The sequence below is a fragment of the Schistocerca gregaria genome, chromosome 2 (genome assembly GCF_023897955.1).
Source record: "Schistocerca gregaria isolate iqSchGreg1 chromosome 2, iqSchGreg1.2, whole genome shotgun sequence".
Lineage (NCBI taxonomy): Eukaryota > Metazoa > Arthropoda > Insecta > Orthoptera > Acrididae > Schistocerca > Schistocerca gregaria.
This window is the reverse complement of record NC_064921.1, coordinates 462,083,677-462,100,868: the sequence shown is the minus strand read 5'-3', so window position 1 is coordinate 462,100,868 and position 17,192 is coordinate 462,083,677.

The window sequence follows — 17,192 nt, the reverse complement described above, 5'->3', positions numbered from 1 at the left end:
GGGACGAATGGAAAAACTCGTAGAAGCCGACATCGGGGAAGATCAGTTTGGATTACGTAGAAATATTGGAACACGTGAGGCAGTACTGACCTTACGACTTATCTTAGAAGAAAGATTAAGGAAAGGCAAACCTATGTTTCTTTCATTTGTAGATTTAGAGAAACCTTTTGACAACGTTGACTGGGAAACTCCCTTTCAAATTCTAAAGATGGTAAGGGTAAAATACAGGCAGCGAAAGGCTATTTACAGTTTATACAGAAACCAGATGACAGTTGTAAGAGTCGAGGCGCATGAAAGGGAAGCAGTGGTTGGGAAGGGAGTGATACAGGGTAGTGGCCTCTCCCCGATGTCATTCAATCTGTATATTGAGCAAGGAGTGAAGTAAACAAAATAAAAATTCTGAGTAGGTATTAAAATCCATGGAGAAAAAATTAAAACTTTGAGGTTCGCCGATGACATTGTAATTCTATCAGAGACACCAAAGGACTTGGAAGAGCAGTTGAACGGAATGGACAGTGTCTCGAAAGGAGGATATAAGATGAACATCAACAAAAGCAAAACGAGGATAATGGAATGTACTCGAATTAAGTCGGGTGATGCTCAGGGAATTAGATTAGGAAATGAGACACTTAAAGTAGTAAAGGAGTTTTGCTGTTTGGGGAGCAAAATAACTGATGATGGTTAAAGTAGAGAAGATATAAAATGTAGACTGGCAATGGCAAGAAAAGCGTTTCTGACGAAGAGAAATTTGTTAACATCGAGTATAGATTTCAGTGTCAGGAAGTCGTTTCCGAAAGTATTTGTATGGAGTGTAGCGATGTATCGAAGTGAAACATGGATGATAAATAGTTTGGACAAGAAGAGAATAGAAGCTTTCGAAATGTGGTGCTACAGAAGAATGCTGAAGATTAGATGGGTAGATCACATAACTAATGATGAAGTATTGAATAGAATTGGGGAGTAGAGGAATTAGTGGCACAGCTTGACAAAAAGAAGGGACCGGTTAGTAGGACATGTTCTGTGGCATCAAGGGACCACAAATTTAGCACCGGAGGGCAGCGTGGAGGGTAAAAATCGTAGAGGGAGACCAAGAGATGAACACACTAAGCAGATTCAGAAGGATGTAGGTTGCAGTAAGTACTGGGAGATGAAGAAGCTTGCACAGGATAGGTTAGCATGGAAAGCTGCATCAAACCAGTCTCACGACTGAAGACAACAACAACAACAACAACAAGGGCAGATCTGTTGTTGTGTCTAGCAGGTGACACCGCCTCGCAGAACGACGTCAGGTGTATGACAACACCGTAAATGGGGGACTTGCCGTTAGGAAGGACTCGTTTAGCCGAAGCCGCAGCGAAAACCTCCCACTGACCGAAGTAATTGTGTGTGTCGTCCGTTATGGGTAGGTGTGCGCGGCTGGTGCAAGCACCTGTGGGGGGCACGTGCGACTGGCAGGCGCGGCAGCCGTCCAGCCGGCCGTGAAGCCAGCGCCGGCGGACGAATTACGGCCGGCAACGCCAGTGCCGCCGGCGGGGAATCCGCTTACCGCTGTCACCGGCAGGCCGCGCCGGCAATTGGCTGCGATCTGGGCCGCTCCAATCAGCGGCGATTCGCTCCGGCGACAACTTCAATTACCTACCATTCGACATGCGCCCGCCGCGCCACCCCGCACCGTGTGCAGACGTGCCGGCTGTACCTGCTGCCCGCCTGCCCTTCTTGCCCTCGGGGCGGGCGTGGGCTGCGCCGGCGGCCATCGGAAGCCGCGACTCGGCGGGGCGCCGCTCGATCGTCTGGAAGAGCGGCAAATGGAATCTCGGCTGGCAGGCGCCCGCTGCGCCCGTCCGTCGCAGAACACTCGGCTGCACACGCATTCTTTTCTAATTTACCTCCTGCGGTGTAGGGAAGAAGCCGATGGAAGCCGCTCCGCGGCATAAAGAGCGTGTTTTTCGGAATTGTGTTTCTCGCATGCTATCGGATTTGTGCATTGTCTCGATTTGTTTCTTGATCAGGTTCGTGGAAACTGCAATTATTTGTAACATTTAGTTTTAATTAACTAAACACGTTATAACACACTAACGAAGAACCGTAGGACCGTCTGCGGTTACTGGTACTGCGGTAGCGTTCTCGCTTCCTGCGCGCGGCGTCTCGTGTTCTATTCCCGCCGGCGTCAGGAATTTTTTCTGCCTCAAGATGACTGGGTGTTGTGTGTCTTCCATCATCCTCATTCACTTGCAAGTCGCCGTAGTGGCGTTAAAGAACTTGAGGAGCGGCTGCCGAACCAACCCGCGAGGGGTTTCCCAGCCACCAATGCCACACGCTCATTATTATTATTATTATTATTATTATTACCGTAGGAGTACCAAACTTGGTAGCACTGATGTCCAGAGTATGGGGCGCATGATTTGCATGCGCCACAGCGCCACCGTTCAGTTCCACCCACGGCCAGCATCTGCCGTGACAAGTCATCGTGGTTCATAGTCTCGCACACCAGTCGCAGTGCACTTGCTGACGTGTCAACATGAGATTGGACTAAAAGAGGGGGGCGTCATTGGTGAAACTCTATTATAAAAACAACTGTAATGCTGCAACTGCACTTCGAGACTATCGCCGGCTGAAAGGATTATGGAAGCGTCCTCTTTCTCCATCTGCCGTGCGGAACATGATTGAGGAGTTCGGATCAACTGGAGAGCTGGGCGTCGCTCCGGGAAGAGGCCGACGACTTGCACCACAGCTGGTTGATGCAATCGCTGTTGCTCTGGCAGACAACGCTTCGCGCAATTCCCGATCGCCAGGCAGTGCGCGTGCTGTATCACGACAGTTGAATATCTCGTGATCCACTGTACGAGAGGTGTCTCGAACCATTTTCGAATGGTAACCGTACAGGATCCATATCGTACAGCAGTTTGCACCACAGGACGCGCAGTGGCTTGTTCACTTCTCTCTGCACTTTCTCGAAAGCATTGAAGTTGACGAGGGCTGGCCCTGGACCGTCCTATGAGCAGACGAAGCTCAATTTTCTCTGACGGGTGAGGTGAACACACATATTTGTCTAGTGTGTGGATCTTCACCTCCAATCACTGTACATGAAGTTCCTTTGTATGGTGAACGTGTCGCTCTACGGTGTGGCTTCACAGTTACATTCGCCATTACCTCATCCGTTTTTGAAGAGTTTGGCGCTCAAGGACCAAATACTTGCAGTATACCTGGCCAGCCTTACTGCGATATGCTTCACCAGCATGTCATACCCGTCCTACAGGAGAGAGATGCATTGAACTCAACAGTTTTCATGCACGATGGGACCCCACCGCACATCGCTCACCTGCTTCTCGGAAACACATTTGGAAACAATCGAATTATTAAAAAATGGTTCAAATGGCTCTGAGCACTATGGGACTTAACATCTGAGATAATCAGTCCCCTAGAACTTAGAACTACTTAAATCTAACTGACCTAAGGACATCACACACATCTATGCCCAAGGCAGGATTCGAACCTGCGACCGTAGCGGTCGCGCGGTTCCAGACTGCAGCGCCTAGAACCGCTCTCCACAGCGGCTGGCTCGAATTATTAGCCGTTGGTTTCTAAATGCTTCTCCGACACGATCGCCTGACGTCACTCCATGTGATTTCTGGTTGTGTGCGTACATGGACAGGGTTTACCATGTGAACATTCACACCTAAACTGATCTGAAGCGCAGCATATCAAGAAAGGTAGCCAGCATACTAACGGACATGCTTCCTTCTGCTGCACTTTCAGGCTCTTCGGGACACTGATAGGAGCCATATTGAGCCCCTTTTGTAGCAATACTGGTATTGGTATGTAATGGTATGATGCACCGTAGCAGCACATTAAAAGTGTTTCACTTGAATGGATTCTGCATTATTTCTCTGCCCTATGTCCTTAGCATTAATGCTACCAAGTCGGATCCTCATACGGTAATTAGTTTCCGTGTTATAACGTGTTAAGTGGGGAAAGTTTAGTTATAATCACGCAGTACCTGCATTGGAAAAGTGGGTCACTGGGCATTACGGTGGAATTCACTGACTCATCATCCATCAGCACTTTCTTATCTTCATGGTCAAGGCATTCGTCAAGGCAACAGATTCTCTGGCAATTATCCTTGTTATATTTCGCTGTCAGTACGAGCACATTATCATCAAGGCTGTTCCCACAGTTCTCCCCACCTAGTGGGCGGAGGAATAGGAATGTGGAAGCCCTAGGGGAGAGAGGAGGGTGCTGACAGGGGAAGGGGTGGCCTTCATGACAAGAAAGCGCTGCCGCTGATGTCAGGATTCCCAGAATGGCTGTGGTGCACGTGACTGGATGCGAATTCTGGGATGATACAAAGGTGCTGACGCAGATGTCAGCTAAATATAACAAGCACAACTGCTTGAAATCGGATGTCATCACCTTGAAGATAAGCAAGTTCTGATAGATGCTGAGACAGTGAATTTTACCAGAATGGCCAATGACCCATCACTCAGTTTTTCAACGGACATCTGTTCAGGTTGGATGCAAGTGGACTAACGAAGCAGGTTTTTAATGTGTTTGACAGCAGACCTAATGTCTCTGCTAAATTCATCTGCTGATCTTCTGCTTTTGGCGTCGACATGTGTATCTGAAGTAATGTTGCCTGCATTGGCTGGCTGTTGATTCTGATAAGGACAAACCTATCACCGAATTGTTCGCAGTAACTCACTTTCTTCCTACATTCATATTCATAGCGAATCGTACTCACATTATTCCAGTTTCTGCTGCTGTTGATGCAACCTGCTACTCGTCTGACCAAAAATCCTTCTTCCCATTTCACTTCATTAAGCCGCACTATATCTTGACTGAGCTTTTACATTTGAAATTTTAGATTTTCAATCTTCCCTACTCAACTTAGTCTAATAACATTTCTTGCTCCAATTCGTAGGAAGATTCCCATTCGTTGGGCAATCAAACGTTTTGTCGTGGTCACCCCCCCTTGGCCGCCCTCTCTTGAAGATCCGAATGAGGGACTAATCCGAAAATCTTTTGCCACTTGAGAGATCATCTGACATATTTTGCTCAAGTCACACCAATATCCAAAAAGAGAAGCAGGAGTAATCCGCTGAATTACAGGCACATGTCAGTAACGTCGATTTGCAGTAGGGTTTTGGAACATATATTGTGTTCGAACATTCATAATGTTCGAACATAGTATATGTTCCAAAACCCTCGAAGAAAACTATTTATTGAGACATAGTCTGCACGGATTCAGAAAATATCGTTCTTGTGAAGTAATGAGTGCTATCGACAAGGGATGTCAAATTGATTCCATAGTTTTAGATTTCCAGAAGGCTTTCGACACCGTTTCTCTCAAGCGTTTTCAAATCAAACTGCGTGCCTATGGAACATCGCTTCAGTTGTGCGTCTAGATTAATGATTTTCTGTAAGAAAGGTCACAGTTCGTACTAATAGACGGAAAGTCATCGAGTAAAACAAAATTAATATCCGGCGTTCCCCAAGGAAGTGCTAGAGGCACTATATTCTTCCTGATCTATATTAACGACAAAGCCCTCTTGGATTGTTTGCAGATGATGCTGTCATTTACCGTCTTGTAAAGTCATCAGATGACCAAAACGAATTGCAAAATGATTTAGATAAGATATCTGTGTGGTGCGAAAAGTGGCAGTTGACTCTGAAATATGAAAAGTGTGAAGTTGTGCACATGAGTACTAAAAGAAATCCAAAGCTGAAGGCTGTAAATTCAACTAAATACTTTTACTTTTACAAAGTAAAAATCGGAATGACTACATTGAAAATGATGTGGGTAAAGTAAACCAAAGACTGAGATTCATTGGCAGAACACTTGGAAGGTGCAACAGGTCTACTCAAGAGACTGCTTACGCCACGCTTGTCCGCACTACTCTGGAGTATTGCTGTGCGGTGTGGGATCCGCATCAGGTGGGACTGGCGGATCACATCGAAAAAGTTCAAAGAGACGCGGCTCGTTTTGTATTATCGCGAAATAGGGGAGATAGTGACATGTTACGTGAAGTGGAGTGACAGTCATTAAAACAAAGGCGTTTTTCGTGGGGCGAGATCTTCTCATGAAATTTCAATCACCAGTTTTCTCCTCCGATTGCGAAAACATTCTGTTGGCACCCACCTACACACTAAGATATGTTCATAACGATAAAACAAATCAGGGACCACACAAAAAAAATTAAGTGCTCGTTTTTCCCGCGCAATTCGAGGATGGAACGATAGAGAGACAGCTTGAAGGCGGTTCATTGAACCCTCTGGCAGGCACTTTCTTGTGGTCACGTAGATATAGATCTTTCCAATTACAGACCACATTTACTGTGGGCACTAATGAAATGTCCTTAATTTTGTGGTTCCCATTGCCTTCTGCATCCTCGTACTGTTTGTAAGTGCTCATTCTTCTCCTATGCAGGCATTTTCTAAACACAAGGCTATCCACATATCCGTACTCTTTGACAACACCACTGGTAGGATGAGGGTGGCTTCTCATAAGGAAAGTATTTAGCCACCATTACTTATTATTTTTCTTCAAGGTCCACGCAGAGCATGGAGTCAAACTAGGTTTTCAAGTGGTTATGATTGCTAGAAAAATGGGCTACCCACAGACCACTGTAAGGCTTTTTGCAGAGCTGAAATGTTCGTGTACATAAACGATGTACCGAATGGGCAAGTACACTAATAATCGACCCGGAGCTTGCTTGAAGCCTATTAATCGAGGACATTTTATAGCCAAATATTTCGCCTGAAAAGTGGAAAGAGGCAGTGACTAAAGGTTTCTCATCACCTGACTACAATCCACCATCCTACACAGTATGGAGCAATCTACCTGATTACCCTTCAGTTGGACGGCAATCTACATTACTAAACAGCTAAAACGGTGCACAGTTTCACTCGCAGATTTCCTGTCTAACGGCTTCCAAGGGCAATTCGATTTGGATTTTCGATATTTTATATATAAGGGGCAATCGAAGGAAAACATAAATAAACGATTTATTATTTCAAAAGTAATCGCCATAACTATTAATACAGTTATCCCGCTGTGAGACAAGAAGGTCAGTACCTTCAAGGAAAAACGTTTTGCGGTTTGTTGCGAAACCATGACTGTCGCATAAGTGCACCTCCACTTCGGGAACAAATCAACGACCGCAAATGTCTCTCTTCAGGACTCCAAAAATATGAAAATGGCTTGGGGAAAGATTAAGACTTTATGGAGGAAGTGTAAGGCCTTCCCAGCAAAACTTCTGCTGCGTACTCGAAACAACCTTGGCAACACGCGGGCGGGCATTATCCTGCAACAGAATGATGCAGTCCGTCAACATTCCTGGGCGTTCGGAGCTGGCAGCATTCTTTAGATTCTTGCAAAGTATCCACGTACAGTTGTGCGCTGATTGCGCCACCGTGTTCCAGGAAGTCAATGAGCAGCGGGCCCTAGCAGTCAAATAAAAAAATCATCGCGACTTTCACGGAAATGCCGTGCTGCTGCTTGGACTACGCAGCAGAAGTTTCGATGGGAATCCCCTGCACATCGTCCAGACAGTCCCCATCGCTCTGCATGCGACTTCCATATCTCTGGAGCCCTTAAGAAAGGGATTGGTGGACGTCGATTTTCTTTTACGATGTGGTGCACGCGTCTGGTTACAATCATGGTTTCGTTGCCAACCGTAAACATTTTTCCACCAAGTAAAAGACCCTCTTGTCTCACAGTGGGACTTCTGTATTGACAGACCTTGTGATTATTTTTGAAATGACTTTTTCCTCTTATAATTATTGACTGAATTTAAGAGTTTAAAATGCTGTCATATTCCACTCGTTAAGATGTGTAATGTTTCGTTAAAGGTTTAGACCAACAAGTCAGCCGCGCGGGATCAGCCGAGCGGTCTATTGCGCTGCAGTCATGGACTGTGAGGCTGGTCCCGGCAGAGGTTCGAGCCCTCCCTGGGGCATGGGTGTGTGTGTCTCTCCTTAGGATGATTTAGGTTAAGTAGTGTGTAAGCTTAGGGACTGATGACCTTAGCAGTAAGTCCCATAAGATTTCACACACACACCAAGAAGTCAAATACTAAAGTTAAAAATCGTGTATATGTCTTGAGGCAGCGTACCTCAGGGCGCGCTGATTACCCAGACTATACTTATCCTATATTTGAGAATGAGAGCACTTAAGACTTACAACGAACTTTATACATAATTTTGAACCTTTTAGATACACGTACTCGGCGACACCAACCACATTTTCAGATAATATCCTCTTATAACCCTGATGCAACTGCAAAATTATGTACTTGTACGACAAACAATTGAGAAGATGTGACGTAATAACCGTAGAGATGTATAAAAAAAAAAAAAAAAAAAAAAAAAAAAAAAAAGCAGAGCGCAAACTGCCCACACTGTACTCATACAATGTTTCATAATTCTATGGCAGAGGCATTGGTACGAGTATTAAGCTACGCTACAGAGCCAAAGAAACTGGTACACTAACCTAATATCATGTAGGGCACCCGTGACCACGCAGAAGTGCCGCAACATGGCGTGGCATGGACTCCACTAATGTCTGAAGTAGTGCTGGGAGGGAACTGACACCGTGAATCCTGCGCGGCTGTCCACAAATCCGCAAGAGTACGAAAGGAAGGAGATTTCTGAACAGCACGTTGCAAGGCTTCCCAGATATGCTCCAAATGTTCATGTCTGGGGAGTTTGGTGGGCAGTGGAACTGTTTCAATTCAGAAGAGTGCTTCTGGAGTCACTCTGTAGCAATCCTGGACGTGTTGGTTATTGCATTCTCCTGCTGGAATTGCTCAAGTCCGTCGGAAAGCAGAATGGACATGAATTCATGCAGGTGATGAGACGGGATGCATACGTTAGTATCATCCGTCAGAGTCGTATCTAGACGTATCAGGGGCGCCATATCACTCCAACTGCACACGGCCCTCACCATTACAGAGCCTTCACCAGCTTGAACAGTCCCCTGCTGACATGCATGTCAACGGATTCATGAGGGTGTCTCCATACCATTACACGTCCATACGCTCTATACAATATGAAACCACACTCGTCCGACCAGGCAACACGTTTTCAGTCATCAACAGTCCAATGTCGGTGTTGAGAGGCACAGGAGAGGTGTAAAACTTAGTGTCCTGCAGTTATCAAGGCTACACGAGTGGGCCTTCGGCTTTAAAAGCCCATATCGTTGATGTTTCGTTGAATAGTTCACACGCTGACACTGATGGCCCACCATTGAAATCTGCAGCAATTTGCGAAAGGGTTGCACTTCTGTCACGTTGAAAGATCCTCTTCAGTCGTCTCGTAGGTCCCTTTCTTGCAGGACATTTTTTCGGCCGCAGCGATGTCCGAAGTTTGATATTTCACCGAATTCCTGATATTCATGGTATACTATTTGAAATGGTCGAACTGGAAAATCTCCACTTCGTCGCTATCCCGAAGATCTTGTGTTTCTTTGCTTGTGCACCGACTATAACACCTCGTTCAAACTCACTTAAATCTTGATAATCTGCCATTTTAGCAGCAGTGATCGATCTGACAACTGCGCAAGACACTTCTTGTCTTGTACAGGCGTTACCGACCGCAGCGCCGTATTCTCTGAATACTCATACCCATACCAGTTTCTTTGGCTCTTCAGTGTAGGTGACCGAACTTGACAGTGACGTATGTGCGCTGGCATCGCTATTAATAGTATAAATATGTCTCTACACCAGACACACACTCGTTACACGTGCCTACTGTAACCAGTATACTTACGACTGCACCCAACATCTCGTAAAGGAAAGGTAGCCACTGTGCGAGAAGAAAGGAAACAACGCTTTCAGAGGCCTGCCAGCCCACAGTGGCGCATCACTGGCTCTGCTGCTACCCTCGCTGCCTGCCCTGTGTTCCTGACGGTATCTCGAGCGATTCACTATAGGGCCGGCGCGTGGCAGCAGCGAGCAAGAAGTTCGCCTCTCCGCCTTTGGCAGGCGCGATGTAAGCCGCTAACGTCACCCGGCAGAAGGGTACTCGCGCGTGGCGGGATGTGTTGCACGGAGTTTGCGCAGGCTTAGGGCCCATGGCGAGCAACGGAATGCGACGGCACGGCTCCGCTGACAAACTGCTTTGCTCTGCAGGCCTATTTCCACGGGACAAAAACGTATATAAGTTTTGTGGAGGAGAGTTGAATACGTTATTATTATTATTATTATGTGCGATTAGACCCTGCTGGATGATGCAATGCTTCTTGATTATTTTTCCCTTTTTTCACACTGCTCTCATTTTTCTCTGCATGGGTTCTCTTCATTTTCTCTGTGCATTTTGTTCCTGCTATCTTCGGAGTTTCGTTCTCCTACTTAACTTCTCATCCCTCAAGTTTCTGCTTAGATACAGTTCTGTTCAAAATATCTAAATAATTTATCTGAGCTTTTTCTAGGACCATTTTTGACCTCTGGTAACCAGGGTATAGTTTTAAGTCCTTATATGTATTTAAGAAATTTGTGAGTAAGTCTTGCTTTGGGAAGCCAAGAGAAGTGCCCATAAAATTTAATGTGCTGCAAAGTTGGACAATTTCTCAGTTGTTTGACGAGACTGTAGTCTAAAGCCCTCTTCTGTTTTCTTTGGCTCTAGTATCTTTCTGATGGGTTTTCGTTCTTCCTTTAATAAGTTTTCTAGGTCACCTTTTGTGTTGGCTGTCAGGATTTTACTGGCATACAGGACTTCAGGTTTTAATACTGTATTATACTGCCTAATTTTAGTGAAATGATAATTAAATGGACACCCTAGCTGCAAGCAGGCGTTGATATACTTCATTGGGGACATGTTGGAAATGAGTGCCCCGACCGGGACTCGAACCCGGGAACTCCTCCTTAAAAGGCAGACGTTCTAATCATCTGTGCCACCGAGGGCACAGAGGCTAGTGCACGTGCAGGGACTTATCCCTTGCACGCTCCCCATGAGACCCACATTCCCAACATGTCCACACCACTACATTCGTAGTGGGCCTAGTAAATGATTGGCCATCATATTCATTACTCGTGGCAGATTAATCCACCAAGTCCCGTACGAGTTCGGGCATAGCGTGTGCGTCGGCACAAGAGTAATGAGTATGATGGGCAAACATCTCACTTGATCGTTCTGTGGAATTGTTGCTCGTATTGATCGTGAGGAAGGTCACAGTCAGCGCTATCTAATTCAAGATCTTAATAGGTCCACGCGACTAGCGCTCGAGAGGACAGACACATTGACCACTCGGCAGTGTAAAATCGTACAGCCACGTCATGCACTTTCACTTAGTAAATGGGCCTTCAGAGTGGAATTGTCGAGAGCAGCACCGACTGTCAGCATGTTGACCGTTGTTGCAGCTTCCCTTGACATGGCACCGGAGAGAGGCGCGCTCAGAGTGATTCAACAACCAACAACACTAGATGCAGAATCAGAGCCAGTTCATCTTTTCAGACATATTCAGGATCTGCATAACACATCCAGATGGACATATCCGCGTATTGAGGGTCCCAGGAGATATAACGTTATCAGAGTGCTTTCGCGATCGTCATACAGGCCAAATAACTGTCATGATGGTGTGGAGCGCTATTGGCTGCCAAACACGATGACCTCTGGTTCACAGAAATGGTAATTTGGACAGCAGCAGTAACATTTTTGACGTTTCAGAGCCAGTGACTCAGCTGTGCCTTGGAGATCTCTACGACGTTGTCTTTCAGCAAGATAACGCAACACAACGTGTTGCCGATACTGTCATGGCGTACCTCGATATAGCGGTGGTTCGACTGTTCTCCTGGCCAGCACATTGCGACAACAGATCATGCGTGGTCGAGAGACTGCGACACCTCCACTCGCAAGGCACTACGATACAGATCAAGTAACTATGATGATGGTATGGAGTGCACTGGGTACCAAAGACGATCACCTCTAGTTCAGCAGTTACATTCTGGCGTGTTAAGACTGCTGGGTCTGCTACATCTTCGAGAGTTCTGTGACGTTATTTTTCAACAAGATAACGCAACATCTCGTGTTGCCAGTATTGTCCTGACGAACGCGTTATAGAGGATGCTCTACTCTTGCTCTGGCCAATACATCGCGATAACATCAGATCAGCCATTGGCGAGAGACTAGGATGCCATCAGCAGGCAGCAGCTACGACTGACGAAGCTGCATGGAATACCATACCCGTATCTTAACATCGCGTATGGATTTAAGTGTCAGGAAGTCGTTTCTGAAAGTATTTGTATGGAGTGTAGCCATGTATGGAAGTGAAACGTGGACGATAAATAGTTTGGACAAGAAGGGAATAGAAGCTTTCGAAATGTGGTGCTACAGAAGAATGCTGAAGATTAGGTGGGTAGATCACATAACTAATGAGGAGATATTGAATAGAATTGGGGAGAAGAAGAGTTTGTGGAACAACTTGACTAGAAGAAGGGACCGGTTGGTAGGACATGTTCTGAGGCATCAAGGGATCACCAATTTAGTATTGGAGGGCAGCGTGGAGGGTAAAAATCGTAGAGGGAGACCAAGAGATGAATACACTAAGCAGGATTCAGAAGGATGTAGGTTGCATTAGGTACTGGGAGATGAGCAAGCTAGCACAGGATAGAGTAGCATGGAGAGCGGCATCAAACCAGTCTCAGGACTAAAGACCACAACAACAACATCTGTCCTCCAAAGTCAGTCCGATTCCATGCCTATCCGGGTGGCACGCTGCCAAATTATGCTGCTTCAACTTTCAACTCTCTGCCAGAGTTCTACAATGATAGCGATTGCCGAGTGTTGCAACTAGTCTCCAGAAACACTTGATCTGATGTTGTCGCAGTGTGCTGGCCAGGGCAACAATAGAAGAACCTCAGTATCGAGGTAGGTCAGGACATTACTGACAACACGCTATGCTACGTTATCTTGTTGAAAGATAACGTCACAGAGCTCACGAAGATATAGGAGACCCAGGAGTCACGTGAGATATTTAACTCCTGCAGGCCAAATTACCGTCTGTGTGAACCATAGGTCATCGTTTATCGTACCCAGTAGCACTCCATACCACCATAACAGTTCCTTGGCCTGTGTACGATGACGAATGCAGTCTGATAACGTTCAATCTCGTCGGATATATCCACCTGGATCATTAAGCAAAACCGGAACATACCTGAAGAGACGAACTGGTGCCACTCTGTATCTAGTGATGTCGCTTGTCAGCATTTTGTAGTAAATTTGGCACTGTGAATACCTCCAAATCACCTACAAATTTAATCGTGATTCCTTCCTGTCACACTGTATACGCAAAACAAGTCAAATTCAGTGATATGTTATCCTCCCTTGTAACGAAATTTTAGTGGCCATCAGTGACTGCAGAACGCCGCATAATCAGATAGTGCGTGAGTAGAACTTCATCTGTGATAGTCGTTTGCTGAAGGTGGTGCTTTTTCGTTTCCCCTCTGGCAGATTACGCTCGGCGTGCACCTCAAGCACGCAGGGCGGCGTCTTGTGTGTCGGCGTGGCACGGCACTTGTATTGATTCTCGGCACCGCAAAGGGCGGCTGGTGCCGCCTCAGCCTAAGGCGCTTTGCCGAAGACGGCGGCGGCTGCGGCGGCGGTGAGACGTCTCCTCTCCAGCACACACACGAGATCGGCAGACTGCCGCGAGCGCTCACCGTCCACACCTCACATACGCCGGCTGACGTCAGTGCGAGCCAGGGTGGCATATCATGCGTTGCATTTGTTGTGCCTTCCTCACGTCAGTAGGCTTCCTCTCAAAGCAAAGACCGACTGACACTTTCGTAGAAAATGGGATGCAGTATCGCTTAAGACACTGCATGATTAACATTTCATTTCCAAATCTCGCCTGTTTACCCGTTTCTGTAGCTACTCTGTACTTCAGGGAAGGAGGTAATGGGTCGGTGTTTCCCTTTGCAGAATGACTTTTAGAGACTTGAAGAATGGTGCAGACTTTGGCAGTTTTAATCCTGAACGTCAATAAATGTAACATATTGCGCATACATAGGAAAAGAAATCCACTATTGCACAATTGCCTGAAGCTATAACCACAGCAAAATACCTAAATATCCAGAACGACCTGAAGTGGAATGGCCACGTAAAACACATACCGGGAAAACAAGACGACAGACAGATTCACAGGAATAATCTTCAGGAAATGTAACGTATCCACGAAGAAAGTGGCTTAAACCCATTGCAAAGGAACTTCTGTAATCAAAACTAGACATGATTGTCTTAATGGGATTTCAGCGATCGTTCATTAATTAAAAATATGGCGTTTCAGTCTTTGATAGCTATTTGTTTTTCAATGACCGGTTTCAGGCTAGCTGCCCATCTTCAGATCATATATTGCAGTTACAGAGTAACTTGTTCTGTACTTACAAGTTACTCTGTAACCGCAATATATGATCTGAAGATGGGCAGCTAGCGTGAAACCGGTCATTGAAAAAAATAGCGATCAAAGACTGAAATTCTAGATTTTTTTGAAACTTCTATAAGTCCGAACAGAAAGCAGCATCTTGCAGGAGAACTGTAGGATGGAGCAGGAAATGAACAACGGTAATGTCTACGTCCTTCTCCTTACTCTGATGGCAGGAAAGCCCCTATGTTAAATACTTCCGTGAAGTGTTTTTGGAACTGAAAAATCGGGTAGTTACGTGATCGGGAGCCAACCTGGGTGTTGTAGTTGTGAACTCTGAGGAGTGGAGGACTCATTCGAGAGTATAACTGGTATCTGTATTCTGAGATGTAGTTATCCACGGCATATATCTTCCAGCGTGGAAAGCTAAGGCAACTGCAAAAGGCGTTTCCCGTACATGGATACTGAGTGCTCAACGGCTGTATGGTTTGATAAGAGAATGTTGCCACGCTATGGAGACGAGGTCCTAAAACTGGGTTGCGTGGTCAAGGCGCAAATTGGACGGTTGGTGCCTTAGTGAACGATAAGGTCTTGGCAAAGTTTTCATCGTAGCTAATACATTATATTCATATCCGTGGGAATTTGTTAAAAAAAAGTGTGTCGTTTTTCGGTGACTCCTTAACTCCTGACTTGGAACTGTACTTTATAAAGTTCCCTCTTAACATTAAACGTTCACTGTTAGACGTCCAAATTTGTTGCAAATAAGTGAGAAACACTGAGAATGTAAAATTTTATATATGTTTTGAAAGGACAACTTCATATCGAAATTGAATTTACTTAACTTGTAGTGGCGTCAGCATCTAGGATTCATATGCAGTTGATAATCTTAATGAAAATAGAAGTTGATCCAAGGTCGTCTTTCGGCGGTGACTGAAGTATAATTCATTAATTTCTTCATATCCACCTTTCATTTACACTTCTTTCAATGCAGTAGACATATCATGAACATTTTCCACAACAGATATTTAGTCTTAGTGCTAGAAGCATCCAGAACATTCGTAGGTCAAACTGGTCTTGCATAATCTTCGCTTTTAATAATATTTAAGACAAATCAAAAATATTTTTCAAAATTACGAATGTTAAGTCACATCATAATTGGTTGGTAATTTAAACAGATGTGAGTCACATTTTCCTTAAGTTACGTTAAATTAGTTTTATAAAACATTTATGGAAAGATTAATTCTAGTGGCACAACCCGGTATCGTGCAAAAGTACCGATATGCGCTCTAAGACAAAAAAAAAAAAAAAAAAGAGGGACGCACAGCCAAAGAATTATCGGAATGAAACGCAACTCGGTAGATGTGATGTATATTACATATAAACAAAAAATTACAGTTTCAGGAAAATTGGATTACTTATTCAAGAGAAACAGCTTCATAAACGGAGCAAGTCAATAACACCTTGGTCCACGTCTGGGCCTTATGCAAGCGGTTATTCTGCTTGACATTCATTGATAGGGTTTTTGGTCGTTCTCCTAAAGGATTCGCACCAGACTGTGTCATATTGGCGTGTTAGATCATAAAAATCCGAAGCTGGTTGTTTGGAGGGCCCTACGGACGAAAGGAATGTTTGACTCTTGTACTGTGAATCGTTTCCTAGTAAGAGTTCATAATTTTAATTTCGATTATAAAAAGTTAGTTACTTGAAAAGTTGAAATATTTTTACTTTAAACTCTCCAGCATCCACTACGTTTGCCCAAGGAAAACAGTAACGGACAAATGCCCGCTAAAACGTTTTGCACAAACTATTACTCTTTTTACAAAATTTTATTGACATTTTCGCTCATTTCTGGGTCGTGTTTCGCAATTACACATTTGATTTGATCGTTCAATTCTGGAACCGTTCTCTGTTTGTTCACATAAACTCGTGATTTTGCGTCACCGCACGGTAACAGTTAAGCGCCATCATGTCACAAGCTCTTTATGGCCAGTGCTGGTGCGCATGGCGTGAGACGGTTAAGACCTGTAAGTTTCCTCTTCAACAACGCGCGTGATTCGTGTGTGGCAACGCAGGTCTCGCCATACCGCTCGAACCAGTTTTCGAGGTCTATTCCCTGCATTTGTAGCCAAAGAAACTCATCGTGTCACGATAACGTACACTCTTCACCATTACTGCATTGCTTGTGACGTTCTCGAGAAAATGAAGCCTGACTCCCTCAACACACAGTGAATCTTCGTGCACGTATCGGCCGTTGAAGTGTTAGGGAATTTTTTTCGTCGAGCTGAATCCGAAAGCAAAATTCGTCGACGTAGCCGTCGAGTTAAAAATGCACCTGAATGCTAAAGGCGACACTCTTCGTGAAACTCTCATTCACATTTTGGTTTTCAGGTATACATTTGGCGATTTCACGCCATTGCAAATAGTCTGCTGGCACTAGTTGTGACGTCAGTTGAACTTTATAAGACTGTAGATGAAGATCCTTCGACATCATTTGCTACATAGTGACCCTCGATAAATTCTGTTCTCGTTATGGAGGTTCGTGGATTTTGGGCTCCTGGGAAAATATTTTTAGCAGATCAGCTTTCGTGTAACATCAGCAAGTGAGCCAATTTACTCAAAAATCTGAATTAACAGTCGAATTTTCAATGAATCGTGTATACCGATCTAAAGCTGTACACAATCTACAAAATGTGTATAGATTACACGTATTTATAACTATTTATACATTGTGCACCATTTTCATTCCGATCGGTTGGCGACGATTGCTACTACAACAGTGCGATTAGTGAAAATGAATCGCTTAACCATAGAACAACGCACTGTCATCGTCCAGATTTCT